The following is a 14,154-nucleotide window of genomic DNA, read 5'->3' on the forward strand; positions in this document are numbered from 1 at the left end:
AATGCACACTCCATTTCAATCAAAAATGGGGACCCCCTACTTTATTATTTTGGTTTTTTAGATCCCTAGTCTAGGATCCAAGTCCTTTTGAGGTCTTACCTAGTCTCCTAATATGTGTCCAGATCCTGACTAAAGAACCTAGTTGATGAAAAGAAATTTTTTTTGGTGAAGGGGGGCCTTTTTTGCAAATAAAAGATGTACCAATGCACCTCAACAGGTGCACTAGTGTGCCAAAACCCTCAAAGAAAAGTCAAAGAGCATCTCCTTTGTGCAGATGTGTAGCTGCACACCTGCACAATTCCAAGGAGGTGAGGGTCTATATAACCCCCACTTCCCTATTTCTCACCACCTTAGTTTTTAATTTGGCTTTCTTGTGCCTCCATCTCTGCACCCCTGCATCACCATAGGTGCACCCTTCCACCCTTGTTCTTACTCCTTGCTCTGCTCCTTAAACAAATATAAACCCTTAAAGATGATGCACAGTAGCACACTTTGTAGGGTGTGCTACTTTGCACCCTTTAAGCTTCAAATAAAAACATAAAAAAGTTAAAAAACTACCCAAGATTGGGTGCACATCAACGAATCTATCTAGGTGCACTGATGCACACCCAACCTTGTTCAAAACAAGGAAAAAAAATAAAAAATCAATACAAAGATGCTAAGTTTAGGTGCACATCAGTGCACCTAACCAGGTGCACTAATGCGCACCTGAAACTTGTAAAAAAATTAAGCACTCTAAAAATTTTGTACATAGGGCACATCTTTCTAGAGTGCCTGGTGCACCATATTGTTTTTATTGCCTTGTTTTTTAGAGGTTAAAAATTGATTTTTTTCATGTTTATAGAGTGAACTCATTTTTGGGTTTTATGCGAGATAGTTTTAGGACATTGTCAATCCATTATTATTTAATTCCAAACTAATGGACGTAATTTTTGTGCATATACATTGACATCTTCCTCATCTCCACTTGATAAGAAAATGACACCGAGACCTTTCAAGTTCCAACGCATTCTGACAAAATCAAGGTTTCAGGATGAAAACTTGGAGATTAGAGATACAGATTTGGGACACACAGATTTGGGAGAATTCTTGAAGATATGCAAAAAACCCACTACGAGATCCCAAATTATCTCTGCACTAATTTGATCAGAGCTCATTAATGGAACATCACACCCGTAGTTAGTGTAGTCTTCAGAACTGATCATGACACTCACAAAACATTTTGTTCCTAAAGAGAGGGTTGTAAAGAGCATAACATGAGAGATCATTCTAGATCTTTGACCTAAGAACATTGAGAAAGTGTTCCATCTCCCGAGGGCAAATCAATTCATCAAGCTAACCTATGAGTAAGTAGAGAGGTGGTACTAGGAACATGTTGAAGAGGCTTTTGAAATTATCCAATCTTTATATCTTATAGAGAAGACTCCTCTGGGAAAGAAAACTAGCAAAGTGGACATGACAAGGGGATATATGAAGGAGGATATTGTATACTCAATCATACTCTTGAGTAGGGTTATGGGTTTTCTAATAACTGGACACTTGAACATCTCTATGGTGCACTTTATTGAGACAATAAAGAAAGTAGAGATGTCACTGGATTGGGCTTCCACTCTCAGTGAGAATTTGTGTGAATAGTTGGTGTTTACAAAGAATAAAAGGAAATTCTACATGACATCATACTTGGTGTACTTGTTAGCCACAAGAGCGATAGTTATCTAGGGCTCTACAAGAGAGGTAGCATGCTGGATGCTAATGCATGGCCATATATTGTATACCCTCAGCTGGTGAAGAAAAGACTTTCAGAGAAAAGAAAGGAATATAGAATTGTAAGTGATGCCTTCATATTTGCTATAATCCAATTCATAGAAGGGGATTATGGGAAGAGAATGTCAGACGATGTAGTGGCACAGATATTACTAGTCAGGGCTTTTTATATCTAGTTCAGGACATTTACATATTTAAGGGTAGCAGGTACAATAATTAACCCTAAGAAGCTCCCTTAGTATCCACATGATAGACTTATTCTCCTAGAGATCTCTTGAAAACTCTTGTTTACATATGACAGAGTTAGAAAGAAACATAAAATATGTTGGAAATGGCCTATGACTATAGGACCTTTCTAGGTGGATCGATACCAAGATATCTCTTCTTTTGAGTATGAATGTGATCAATATCCCTTGGAAGAATACAATTCTCCTTGGCCATGTTTTGATAATATTGGGAGGGTACAATATTTGGCAGGTAAAACATTTCAACATGAAGAAGCTATTGAAGATCATTGAATGAATGTGCCAAATGACTATGATATTTGTATAAGGGATTATCATAGGATGATTTTTCATCTGGTAGAAAAGGCCTTGAAGGTAAAGATTTTGGTAAAGATACTACAACAAGACTTGGAGGAGTTACTTGATCCTTTGTTCAACAGGGACAAGATTGGTGAATGACCTATTATGAATGCTGAGGTTGACAGAGAAGAAAAATCTAACATCAACCATAGGGTGAGGCATGCCATTAAAATGACACAAGATTGGATCAAGAAACCCTTCAAAATTGATCCAATTTTAGAAATAGTAATCTTTCATGTACAAGCCCGTCTAGCCAAGGGTAGAGGGAAAAAAGTCACAGTGCCTACCTTTTCAACTTAGTCACCAATAAGGCCAAAAATAGTGCACCAAATTGACATATCAGTTGGTTATTATCAGGCTCAAAAGGGTAGAGGTAGGGGCAAGAGAAAGAGGGGTTCACCTCAACAAGCTGAAACTAAAGAAGGAGAATTCTCAATGCCTCCATATCAAGGAGAAGAAAATAAGTAAGGGCCAAAGAATACATAAGCCACACAAGCCCAAGGTGATCCTCAAGTGCCACCAATTGCACTAGGCCAAACATAAACATAAATTAAAGTACAAGAGGTTTCCCCACCTCAACAAGTAGAACAAGCCTCCCCCTCAGTGCCAAAAAGAAGGAAAATTAAGACTTCAATGAAAAGGATACAAAAGGTGATCAAGATAGTGATCCATTTTCCATCCATCCTAGAACCCATTTCTAGAAGAGGATGAAGAAGAGGGTGATAAGGATGAAGAGGATGATCTACCCTTGAGTCAGAGGACTCAGCTAGCTAGAGCTACCAAATAGGAATAAAGGAAAAACTCTATGGTTACACCACCATCTATCCCATACGAACCCATGCAAACCACTACATTAGAGGATGAGATGTAGCAATGGATTGATGAATAATATGTAGAGGGAATTGATGTCTTTGAGATGTCATATTTTGACTGTATGCCCATGGGTACCTAGTTGGTTGGGGACATGATCAAAGATACACCCACTAATCAACCTCAATAGGAGAATTGGACTCAGATGCCCCCCTAAATCACAAGGACTTGAAATGGTTCCTACATCCCAATTGTAGGTTACATTTTGTGTTGACAAGGGATCAAGCACCCCTCTTCCTTTAGGCATAGAAACTGAATAGGTCCAGATAGAACATGAGGAAGAACCACAACAAGTATCCAATGATGAAGTGTTAGAAGAGGGAAAAATAGGTGAACAATGTCAAAAAACTTACCAAGACATAGAGGTGAGAACTATGGGCTCTACAGATACAAAGACTGCTGGCAAAGAGCCTTCAAAAAGGGAGAAGACCCTAGAAAGGAGTGATAAGGGGAAGAATATAGATGAAAAAACTCCTTCATCCTCTAAAGGAAAATCCCCAGTGCAACATAATCCAAGGTGGCTCAGAAAAGAAGTGATCATAAACAAGAAACAACAGTTCACTATTAAAGAGGAGGATAGAATGAAACTAATAGAAGTACTAGGGAAACTTGATTCACCTCCAAAGGATGTGTGAGCATTAGCCTTTATTATGTGTGACTAGAATCTGGACCTTTTTGCTTATCTAGCTATCCCTCCTTTGCAATCAAATGTCGAAGAACTGACTCCACAAGATTATCAGATTTGAGAGGTCATCCTTGGAAAGCCAACCTTGGAAACCATGAAGTTGATGGTTACTACTGGGATGAAGGAAATGTTTAGGATCCTAGAACAGGATGGGAAAAGCTGATAACACTTTAGAAACATAATGAAATACTAAAAGGATATTTGAGCAGAGTTGTTGGCCCTTTGGATCCCACTAACCTCAAGGAGGCTTTGAAAGCTGCAATTGAAAGGAGAGATAGAGGAGTAGTACAGTTGGACTCATTTTTGAATGCTTGTTAGAAATGGTGGGAAATTTTTAGGGAAAAGGGTGTATTAATTGTTCAAGGGAATTTAAAGCTACTACATGTTATGCAAGAGAATTTGGATAAGCTAGTAATAATTTTGAATCAAGATTTTGGCTTAATGGATGAAGTGCATACCTAGGGGAAAGATTTACAGGCATTACAAGCAGTTAAAGGCCAGAGGTATCAGATGTTAATGGATGTATATATAGTTGAGGAACTAGATAAGATAGATGATTGGATCAAAAAGATTGTAGATGGCAATAAAGTAATGGAATCATTACATGTAGAGGTCCACAGGTTCAAGGACTAAGCCCAAGAGAAAATTTTGGAAGTTGAGAAACATTATAATGATGCATTTTTGGACATTTTTGAAGATGGTGCATAGGAGAAATTAATAATTGTAGAGGTAGTAGTTCAAAGACTCCAATTTTTTTTTTAATGAAGTTTCTAATGATGAGGATATCTGACAGACATTTAGGACAAGAAGCTTTATTACAACTTGATACAAAACTCAGGGATTTTGCAGAAACCCGTATAGAAGTAGATAACTATAGGCATAAAGTAAAGGATAAATATAATACCTTAGATTAAACAGATGTGGTTCAGGTCACTAAGATAATTGAGAAATTCAAGGGAAAATACCTAGACATAGCTCTGGTATAAAGGGGAACAAAACCTAGAAGCTAGAATTTTAATTTTGACACTTAGTGAAATTTTGCATTTTTGATCTCCGAGGTGTGCTACTGCACTAGGTGTGCTAGTGCACTTTTTGAAAAAGTGTTTTGGAAGATTTGAAGGAGTCAAAGGTGTGTTGATGTGATTCTTCTAAGGCACATTTTTCTAGAGGTGCACCAACAGATAACTGTTAGTTCCAAAAATAGAGCTTTCCATGCATCAAAAATGCATTTGGACAATAGTTTGACTTTGACAGATGCCTAGTGAAGGTTGATCATCTAATTTTGACACTTCCAGACACTCCTACATCAACTGAAGGCTCTCTTCTTCTTATTTTCTCATAATTTATTTGTTTTATGACATGTAAAGGCTCATGCATCCAATTAATGATATAAAAATGGACGGAGTCCTTTTAAGCACCATTTAGAGAGTTAGTTTGCACATAATTAGTTTGTTTTATTAATTTATAAGCATATGATTGCATGAAGATATCTCTCACTCTCAACACAAATTGAGGAGATGATTTCTTATAAATACAAGATTGTAATATGTAATCAGGGCCACAATTATTTTGCAATAATATATGCTTTTGGTGCTCGCATTTGGAGTGTAGTGATTCTTGCCTGAGTGTGTCATATTTTTTTGAATGTATTTTCATGGAATGTGATTGAGCCAAAATTTTATTGCATTATTTCTGGTTGTGTGATCTTTTAATTCTAGTGTTTGCTACAGTTTTACAAATTCCTCTGGTCTATCTAGTTCAAGAAGAAATCATCATATTGTTCCTACATAGCTTTTCATCTTGCATGAGTACACTTTTTGTGGCCTTGCGATTTGATAAACAGTGAAATATCTTATGGTTATTGAATTTTCATTGATGATTACATCACTAGAATTAAGGAAGTGTTGCTCCTATTTTATTGGTTACCCATTGATTTTTTTGAAGGTTTAACTTGCATACATGCTGTTTTCGTAGCTTATGCCTATTAGGATTTTACTTTCACATTATTTGTTTAATTTCCTCATTACTTTATCTTTGTTATTTGTTTTACTAAACCCTCGTTAAATTAGGAATTCATATTAGTTGCATTGTTAGATTGTATTTATTGAAAACATAAAAATACAAAAATATAGTTTTTTGTGTGTGTTTTATTCTTTTGAAGTAACAAGCAAATCTGACATCTTATCCAAAGTCATTCGAACTAGCAAAGGCCTCCTTGTGAACACTCACATTTTTCTTCAACTAAGTAGATTCCAGTAGGTCGCAAGATCACCCAGAACCTTGGAGTTGATCTCCAAGATTGACTTTTGAAGAGAGGAGTTCGAAGGGATTCCTGCCATTAAGCATCGTACAAAATGATAGCTCAATAGAAGTGGCACTAGAAGGAGGGCCTCTTAACTTTCATAATAGAAGAATTTTTTTGCCAAAACCTCAAAATTTTTCACTTTTTACAAGTTCAAATTTTTTTTAGAGTTTTTGAGATTTTGAGGTGCGCTGGTGTGCCTTATTTGTGAGAAAGTGTACTTCTGCAAAGGTGTGCTTTTTCCAAAGTTGATGCAAACTGGAGGATTTTGATCTAGAATTCCCATTTCAATGAGCTTTAAGATCTTCACCAAGTGCACATGAGTTCCTTGAGCTTATTCATTTTTGCAAGCCACGCAGTGAAAAAGGAATACCTAAAATTCAACCACTTATATTCATTATTTCATCATCTTCTTCAATTGCACCTCCACAACAACCACCTTTCATTCCACCAAATCCTCCAATGGCCTTTTTTGTAAATGTTGTATACTCACTAATCAACTTGGTAGGCATACTGAATGACCTTCCTAAGAATCCAAAGATTTTTTATCCAAGGTTCATTTATGGAGAGACATGAACTATTTAAGATCACATCAAAGTATTCAAAAAAAATTGCAACTAAAAATAAATTTCTAATGAGAATGTGGCTCTTCGTTTATTCCCCTACTCTGTGGGGGAAGTTGCCTTTAATTGGTACGTTAATTTTCCACCAAGATATATTGGAGAGTGGGATGCTTTCAAAAGATTTTTCTTCGAACAAATCAAAACTTTCATCAACCCAACTATGATACATTGACAATTCATATCAATCAAAAGGGACCCAACTAAGACAGTTTCATGCTTGAATCATTGCTTTCACATGGCATATCGTAAGTTGGAAATGCCATACACTATACTAGTTGAAGCTACTATTTAGATTTATCTGAATTCTATGGACCATCTTGTTGCTAGCTTTCTGAGAATACTTTTTGTAGAAAATATCGAAACATTGGAAAAAGTCTTCACAGAAGTGATTACCTTCACTAAGAAAGCCAATCCTAATGGAGGAGGATTGATGATTCCATCTCAAGCTAGCACAATGATGCCAACATACCCTATCAGAGTACCCATGATGCCTAGCCAATTCATGCGTATGAATCCTATTCCATTACAATAGGAACTTGCTCCGTAAAACCCCGTTGTAACATATCCAAGGTATAGGCCTCCAAAGGCTACTTTCTTTGAACAAAAAAGTAGTAGTTTCCACTAAAGCAGAGAAAATTTTTTCTTCCAAATTTGGTCAAATGAAAAAGACTATGTCACAGATGAATAATGAGCTAACTCATCTATGGTTGTCACAAGGACAATAACAACTTTCAATGAAACAACACTGGTCCTTACAACAAAAATTATGGCCAAAATTATAACAAGAATTTCAGTGGGAACAACAATATTGAAAACAACAATGCAGGAAAAAATAATGGAGGAAACAACTTCAATCCTCTTGATCGCAATAATGTATTTTTGAGATAGAACCGATAGTGGAACACTCACCTGAATAATGGAAGCATTCCTGCAGATAACAACAATAACATTGTTTAGTATACATATATTAATCAGTACAAAAATGTTCAAAATTTGGCTAACAATGATGGTTCGTACTATAATGGAAACCAAGAGATGAATCAAAACTCCCAAATGAATGACAACGCCCTTCAAGTACAATGTAATACTATGTTGCTAGAATCTTATGATTCTACATAGAACATATAGGTGGATCAGTCACCCAATGAATAATTCTCTTTTCCATTTAGTCAAGAACCAGACATCCAACATGAGGAGATGTTTGCTTTCTACAATTACAATTGAAATACATACAATCTATGGAGCCGAAAAGAACCTATGACAAACAAAATTCCTCCATCACTACAACTGATTCCTCCTGATCCAAGGGTGAGTAATAATTGAGTACCAGTTAGACCACCATATGGAGGGAAATAGAATCAGAACCAAGGGAATGTACCAACAATATTAAAAAATCCTACTTGGTCTATTGAAAAGTATAGTGCCCTAGAAGATTTGAAATGAGAAAATGCCAACATGTCCATATTTGACATGCTGCAAAACTGTCCACAACAATGAGAAGCGCTCATGAAAACTATGGATCATAGAAAGTTAACCCATAATACAAATACTAACCCTCAAAAGATAGTATCTCAATAGGTCAATGCTTTAGAGGCAATGCCAACTATGTTTAAAGACAAGGTTGAGATACCCCATTTTTTCTTAGCATCAGGATATATGGAAAAAATCTTCATAATTACCTAATTGATTTGGGGGCCTCATGTAATGTCATGCCATTATCAATAGTGCAAAGGTTAGGAGTCATTGGTCAACCTTCCAACCAGATAGTGATACAGTTGGATAAAATAGAGGTGAAAGTCATAGGTGTGTTGAAAGATGTCTGGATACAATTAATAGTTGACCCTCGAATTCAAGATGTCATCGATATACATGTGGTTGATATTCTAGAAACATATGGGTTACTTCTAAGTAGAGAATGGAAAAAATGCGTAAGAGGATGGTTTTCTATAGATTTCACTTAGTTATGGTTACCTATGTCATAGAGTTCAAATTTTTTTAGCTATCAGGTTTGAAATTCTGTGGACTTCAAAACAACACAAAAAATTCATTAAAGTTTGCCTAATATTTGTACGTAAATATCAGGTAGTCTTTAATAAAATTTCATCAAGGGTTTTCCACATTTTCTTCCCTGCACGTAGAGGCATTAATCCGTGATTTTTCCCTGCCTGCGTTTTGATCATCTGTTAAAGCACCTGGTTTTTCTCCGTGTTCTTATCTTAATGCCAGTTGGGTATATCTTATATTTTTTATGTTATTCATGTTATTCAATTCATATACCTGAAGTGCACTTCAAATTAAAATATAATTAATAGTGGTAAATATTATTTATTTATATTATAGTTTTATATGTTTAGATAATATTATTTTATATGCTAATATTATTAGTTTTATTTGTGATATTTGTAGTAGACTTTAGTGTTTTAATTTTTTATTACAAAATTATTATTATTATTATTATTTATATAGTGTTTTTATATTTAGATAATATTATTAGGCTTTAGTTTTTTAATTTTTTATTACAACATTATTATTATTTATATAGTGTTTTTTATATTTAGATAATATTATTATTTTATATGATAAATAGTGGTATATATAATTTATCAATTTAAATTACAATATTTTCTTGTATAATATTTATCTAAATTTAAATTTATTATTTATTATTTTAAAAAACTAATTTATATAGGCGAATTTAATGTCAATTTTTTTCTATTTTTTTTGAGGTCTCAAATTTTATCCAAATTTCATAGTTGCCGAACTTGAATTCAAATTCGAACCTTGTGACTTAGATGGTTACCATGGAAGGGGCTGAACAATCAAATCAAGATAGATGCAGAACCAAAGTTAAAAATGATGATTACATAATACAATGCCCCGAATGGGGTAGCATTCTTACAATCAGATCTAGGCTCTTATAAAGTGATGGCATTTGATACAATTTCAACCAAAAGATCAGATGATCGAGATGGAAAACTCAAGATTTTGATCCCAAAGGATGAGATCGTGACATAGTTCATAGATAATATGATGGCCAATTTACAATGTTTAGGAGAAGAAGCTAACCAAAACATCCCACTTCTCCCAGGATTTTTCTAATTGCATAAAGTTAGTCACTTAGAATTCAAATTATCATCATGTAAAGAAGTAGTTGCTAAGGTATTAACACACATGATGGGACACAAGAATAATAAAATTCTAAAAGATGAACCTATAGAAAAACAAAGTCCTATAAACTTATCTAGATTTGTGGAAAAATTGAAGAGGAAATCAAAGATCTAAATTTGTCATATAGTGATACCCTTCAGATGGTGGAGGTTTATCATCTCCTCCCCTAGGAATGAACAAAGTTCAAAGAAGAAGATGACACATAAAAGGTCAAGGGTGGACTTCAATGGTTGTCCATCCTGAACCCAAAATTGATGAAATCAAAGAACTAATAGGGGAAATTTAGAACAAACAAGAAAAACATACACTCCCTCTATCAAAAGTCATAAAGGAGAATCATCAAATCCACCCTAAAAAAATTACAATGGGTCCCCAAGAAATAATCCTTCCAGGCCCAAGTCAAAGAGAAGCTAAGGAAAAATAAGCATAAGGTTAGAAAACCTAAGGAAGATCTAATTTGGACACTCTGCTTTGATGGTTCCAAATGGAAACTAGGAGTCGGCGCAGGTATTGAGTTGATAAACTCAAAAGGTAAGTTTTTCTATGCAACATATTGATTATAGTTCAAATGTACTAATAATTATATAGAGTATGAAGCATTGATCCTAGGAATTCTTTTCATACTAGAGAAAGGAATCATAGCTCTTATAGTTGAAGGAGATTCTCAGCTAGTTATATGACAAGTAAAATCAATATACTCCTGCAATGATAAGAGGTTGCTTGCTTACACAAACATAGCATGTGGTTTAATGGATGATTTTGTGAAATTTACCTTTTCTGATTTTATATGATATTTCACACCTCTAATCAGATTTTTAAGATCAAACAACTAATATCACAAAGATCCACCAAATTTCTCAAGAAACCCCAAATCGGGTATGCCAGAAATTGTGCCAAAAGCTTCACAGCTTCACCTATTATTAATAATTCTGAAAGTGGTCATTTTTACAGAAATTTCAGCAGCACAACAGCCTAAAAAATGACATTTCCAGATCCATATAGCCTTTACACAACAGTTCTTAAATGTAGGACACAAACTATGCTCATCGGGCTCCCGAAATTAACACAAAAATGCCCAGAAACACCACAAAAACACTAATAATCTATCTCAGAAGTTTAATCACATCCCAATACATATATTCAGATCTATTTTAACACTTTAAAGTCTGAAATACATCAGTAACCCAAACTGGTATGAAATACTCAACTGAAAACACCAAACTCATACAAAAAACACACCCGAAAACCCACAAATCTGCACTGTTCAGCACAAAGGCAAACTCTGTATGAGCATGCACATGGAATGGATTCAAACTCCCATCCTTAGCCTTCCTGGAAATCTAAAAACTCCCATTCTTGGGTCTCCCTGAAAACCTGCAAACTCCCGTTCTTGGGTCTCCTTCTCCACAGGTTTGGCAGCCTCTGAAGAATAACAAAGAATGAGCAAAATCAAGTTCTGGAATCCACCCAAAATTCCTCCAAACCCCTTAAAAGAGGGAATAACCATAACTCACGTCCAAGAGAGGTTAATGAAACATATTTTAATAATAATTTTCATTTATTAGTCCAACGGTTTCCAAGGATTAACCCCCTTTTTCTGAAACTTCACTTTCTTGGGCCTGCCTGCCTTAGCAAAGATTATTATTTTTTAATTATTTGAAAAGGGGACATGACAAGTCCTCCCCTCCCAAAAATTTCTTGTCCTCAAGCAATGGCTGAACAATAAACCAATCAATCCACCTAGATCCCAAATGTAGTCATGAACTATACTACTGCCAAATAACATAGGCTCCTGCAATATCCTCTGCAATATGACCAAGAGGAATCCATAACCAAACTGACAATTATAGCTCAACCAAACTCCAAAATCACCACTACCACAATAAAAAACCCACGAGACACAAACTCTTAGAACATTAGAACCCAAGTAAAGTGGACAAATCAAACTGCCAACACAATAAATACCATCAACGCATCCCACTGGCCTATACAGAATGTACAATCCAACTCTGCAACAATGGTGAATGCTCTCAAATGAAACTATACCAAGTATGGAGAATCCACACACTGTACAACTTCTGCAATCAACACAACTCTGTAGATCATCGGCCACTGTCTCATAACCATAACTCCCATGCACCCCTAATGGTGAAAAGCCATCACAAGATAAACAACAAGAAATGGAACCCAAACCAAATTTTCCTGCCATCAACTCCTCAACACAAGGATCATTTGCTAACTGATGTACATAACCTACAATATAATGTTGATTAAAAAAACTCCAAAACTCCTGCTCTAAGTCATGTATTATCAAGCTATCAACTACAGGACCTATCACCATGTCGTACCCATCAATACTCTCATCCTGAGGCATCAAACTATTCCATAACTGATGATAAGCACTAGGAACCAAAGTACATCTCTGTATCATAATTTCATGAACATGGTCATCAAAGGTAAATTGATGAGCATACCTCATAGTGTAATGCCGATAGAATGCGCCAATCTCAATCAGTGGCTCAGATTGTAATCCAGATGAAACTAACTGCAATTGATCATTAACCATATTGGAACTGACTACTAACTCTGAAGATATCACCAAGGGAGTAGTATTACTAGTAGGAACCATGCCAATTGTCGACTCACCAACATCACACATGATCTTTGATACATCTCTAGTCTTTGTGCCATCAGTACTAGAGGCCACCACCATGTCAGGCATACAACAATCTTCTACAACACCCAACTCAACTGAACCTGACTCTAGTGGGAATGAACCTGATATGCCAATGTTAGTATCAAGGATGGATGCATCCCCATCTCCACTGTCTCTGACAATCTCGACCATGGACATCCTCGGATCACCAAACACCACAGCTTGTGACTGTATAGAATCAGGTAAAGACTGTAGCCGCTCTAACTCCATGGTCACCTTAGCCAAATGAAACTGTGACTCCTTGAAAGCCAACTGTGTACTCTCAAGAATCTCAGAAGTCACCTCAAGCTGCTCAGTAAGCTCACTCACCTCATCTTCCTTGGCCAACAATGCATCATATGCTGTACTGCCCCACTCCATAAGATAATCTCTATAAGCTACCAACTGCATATAATTCTGTCTCAAAATCTGAATAGCCTCCCATAAAGAGTGGATCTCTGTCAAGGAAAGATAACTGCCTTCCTACTCATCACTAGTAGGAGAACCCCATCCATAAACTACTAACAACTGACGAGCAACATCAAAATGCTGGCAAGTGATAGCAATGTCTCAATCACTAACTCTTAACTGATTAGACACATGATGACACTGGCTTGACTGTCTCCTACAAACCTCCTCTGATGCACTGTCCAAAGGAGTATCCTCAAAGTCACTAGTCTCTAGAGTATTACAATCCATACCCTGTGAATCAAATCTAAAGCTCATATCAACATACGGAGTATCAAAAACATTAGCACTGCTGTCCAACTCCTCTATACCCAAGGAAACTAAGTCTTCAAAACTACCCACTACATCCTCCTAGATGTCATCAATGCCAATATGATCCTGGGACTCATCTGTACACACTGCCAAATATGAAATATCATCAACACATTCCAGCAAGTATGGTCGACTAGATATATGAACAAAGCCCAACACCAGTGTATAAAAACTAATACCAACATCGGATAAGCTCCTGGCACAAGAAAAGACAACACTGTGCAATCTGCTAATCAAATCCATGATAGCACCCAAACAATCACTGCTACCAAAAAGTGTTAAAGATTTACAGTCAATTGAACCCCAAATGCCAATATAACAATCTCGAGTCCATATCTGTAAACTAGAATTAGCTGGAAACTCAAGCAAAATCCTCACTTGAGTAATATGACCAATACCAACTAACTCCACATACCTGTCATGATGAGATAATGTAGTCACAATACTATCTTCACTCTTTGACTAAAATCATCAAATGTAGTTACCTGATCATGACCTTGAGTAGTCATTCCATGATACCACCAATCATAGGCTACATCTTCCAAGTGTAGACTTGCAATTTGAACAACATCACTCCCTTCATGGGGTTAAGTGTGAAGAAGGTCTGTAATTTTTGTAGCCATGCTCTAGCTGAAATTTTATTTGTTCCATCAAAAGTAGGTGCTATAAACTTGCTTATTTTA

This window comes from Cupressus sempervirens, chromosome 3, assembly GCF_028749045.1.
Source record: "Cupressus sempervirens isolate cs-2001-9-10 chromosome 3, ASM2874904v1, whole genome shotgun sequence".
NCBI classification, from domain to species: Eukaryota; Viridiplantae; Streptophyta; class Pinopsida; order Cupressales; family Cupressaceae; genus Cupressus; species Cupressus sempervirens.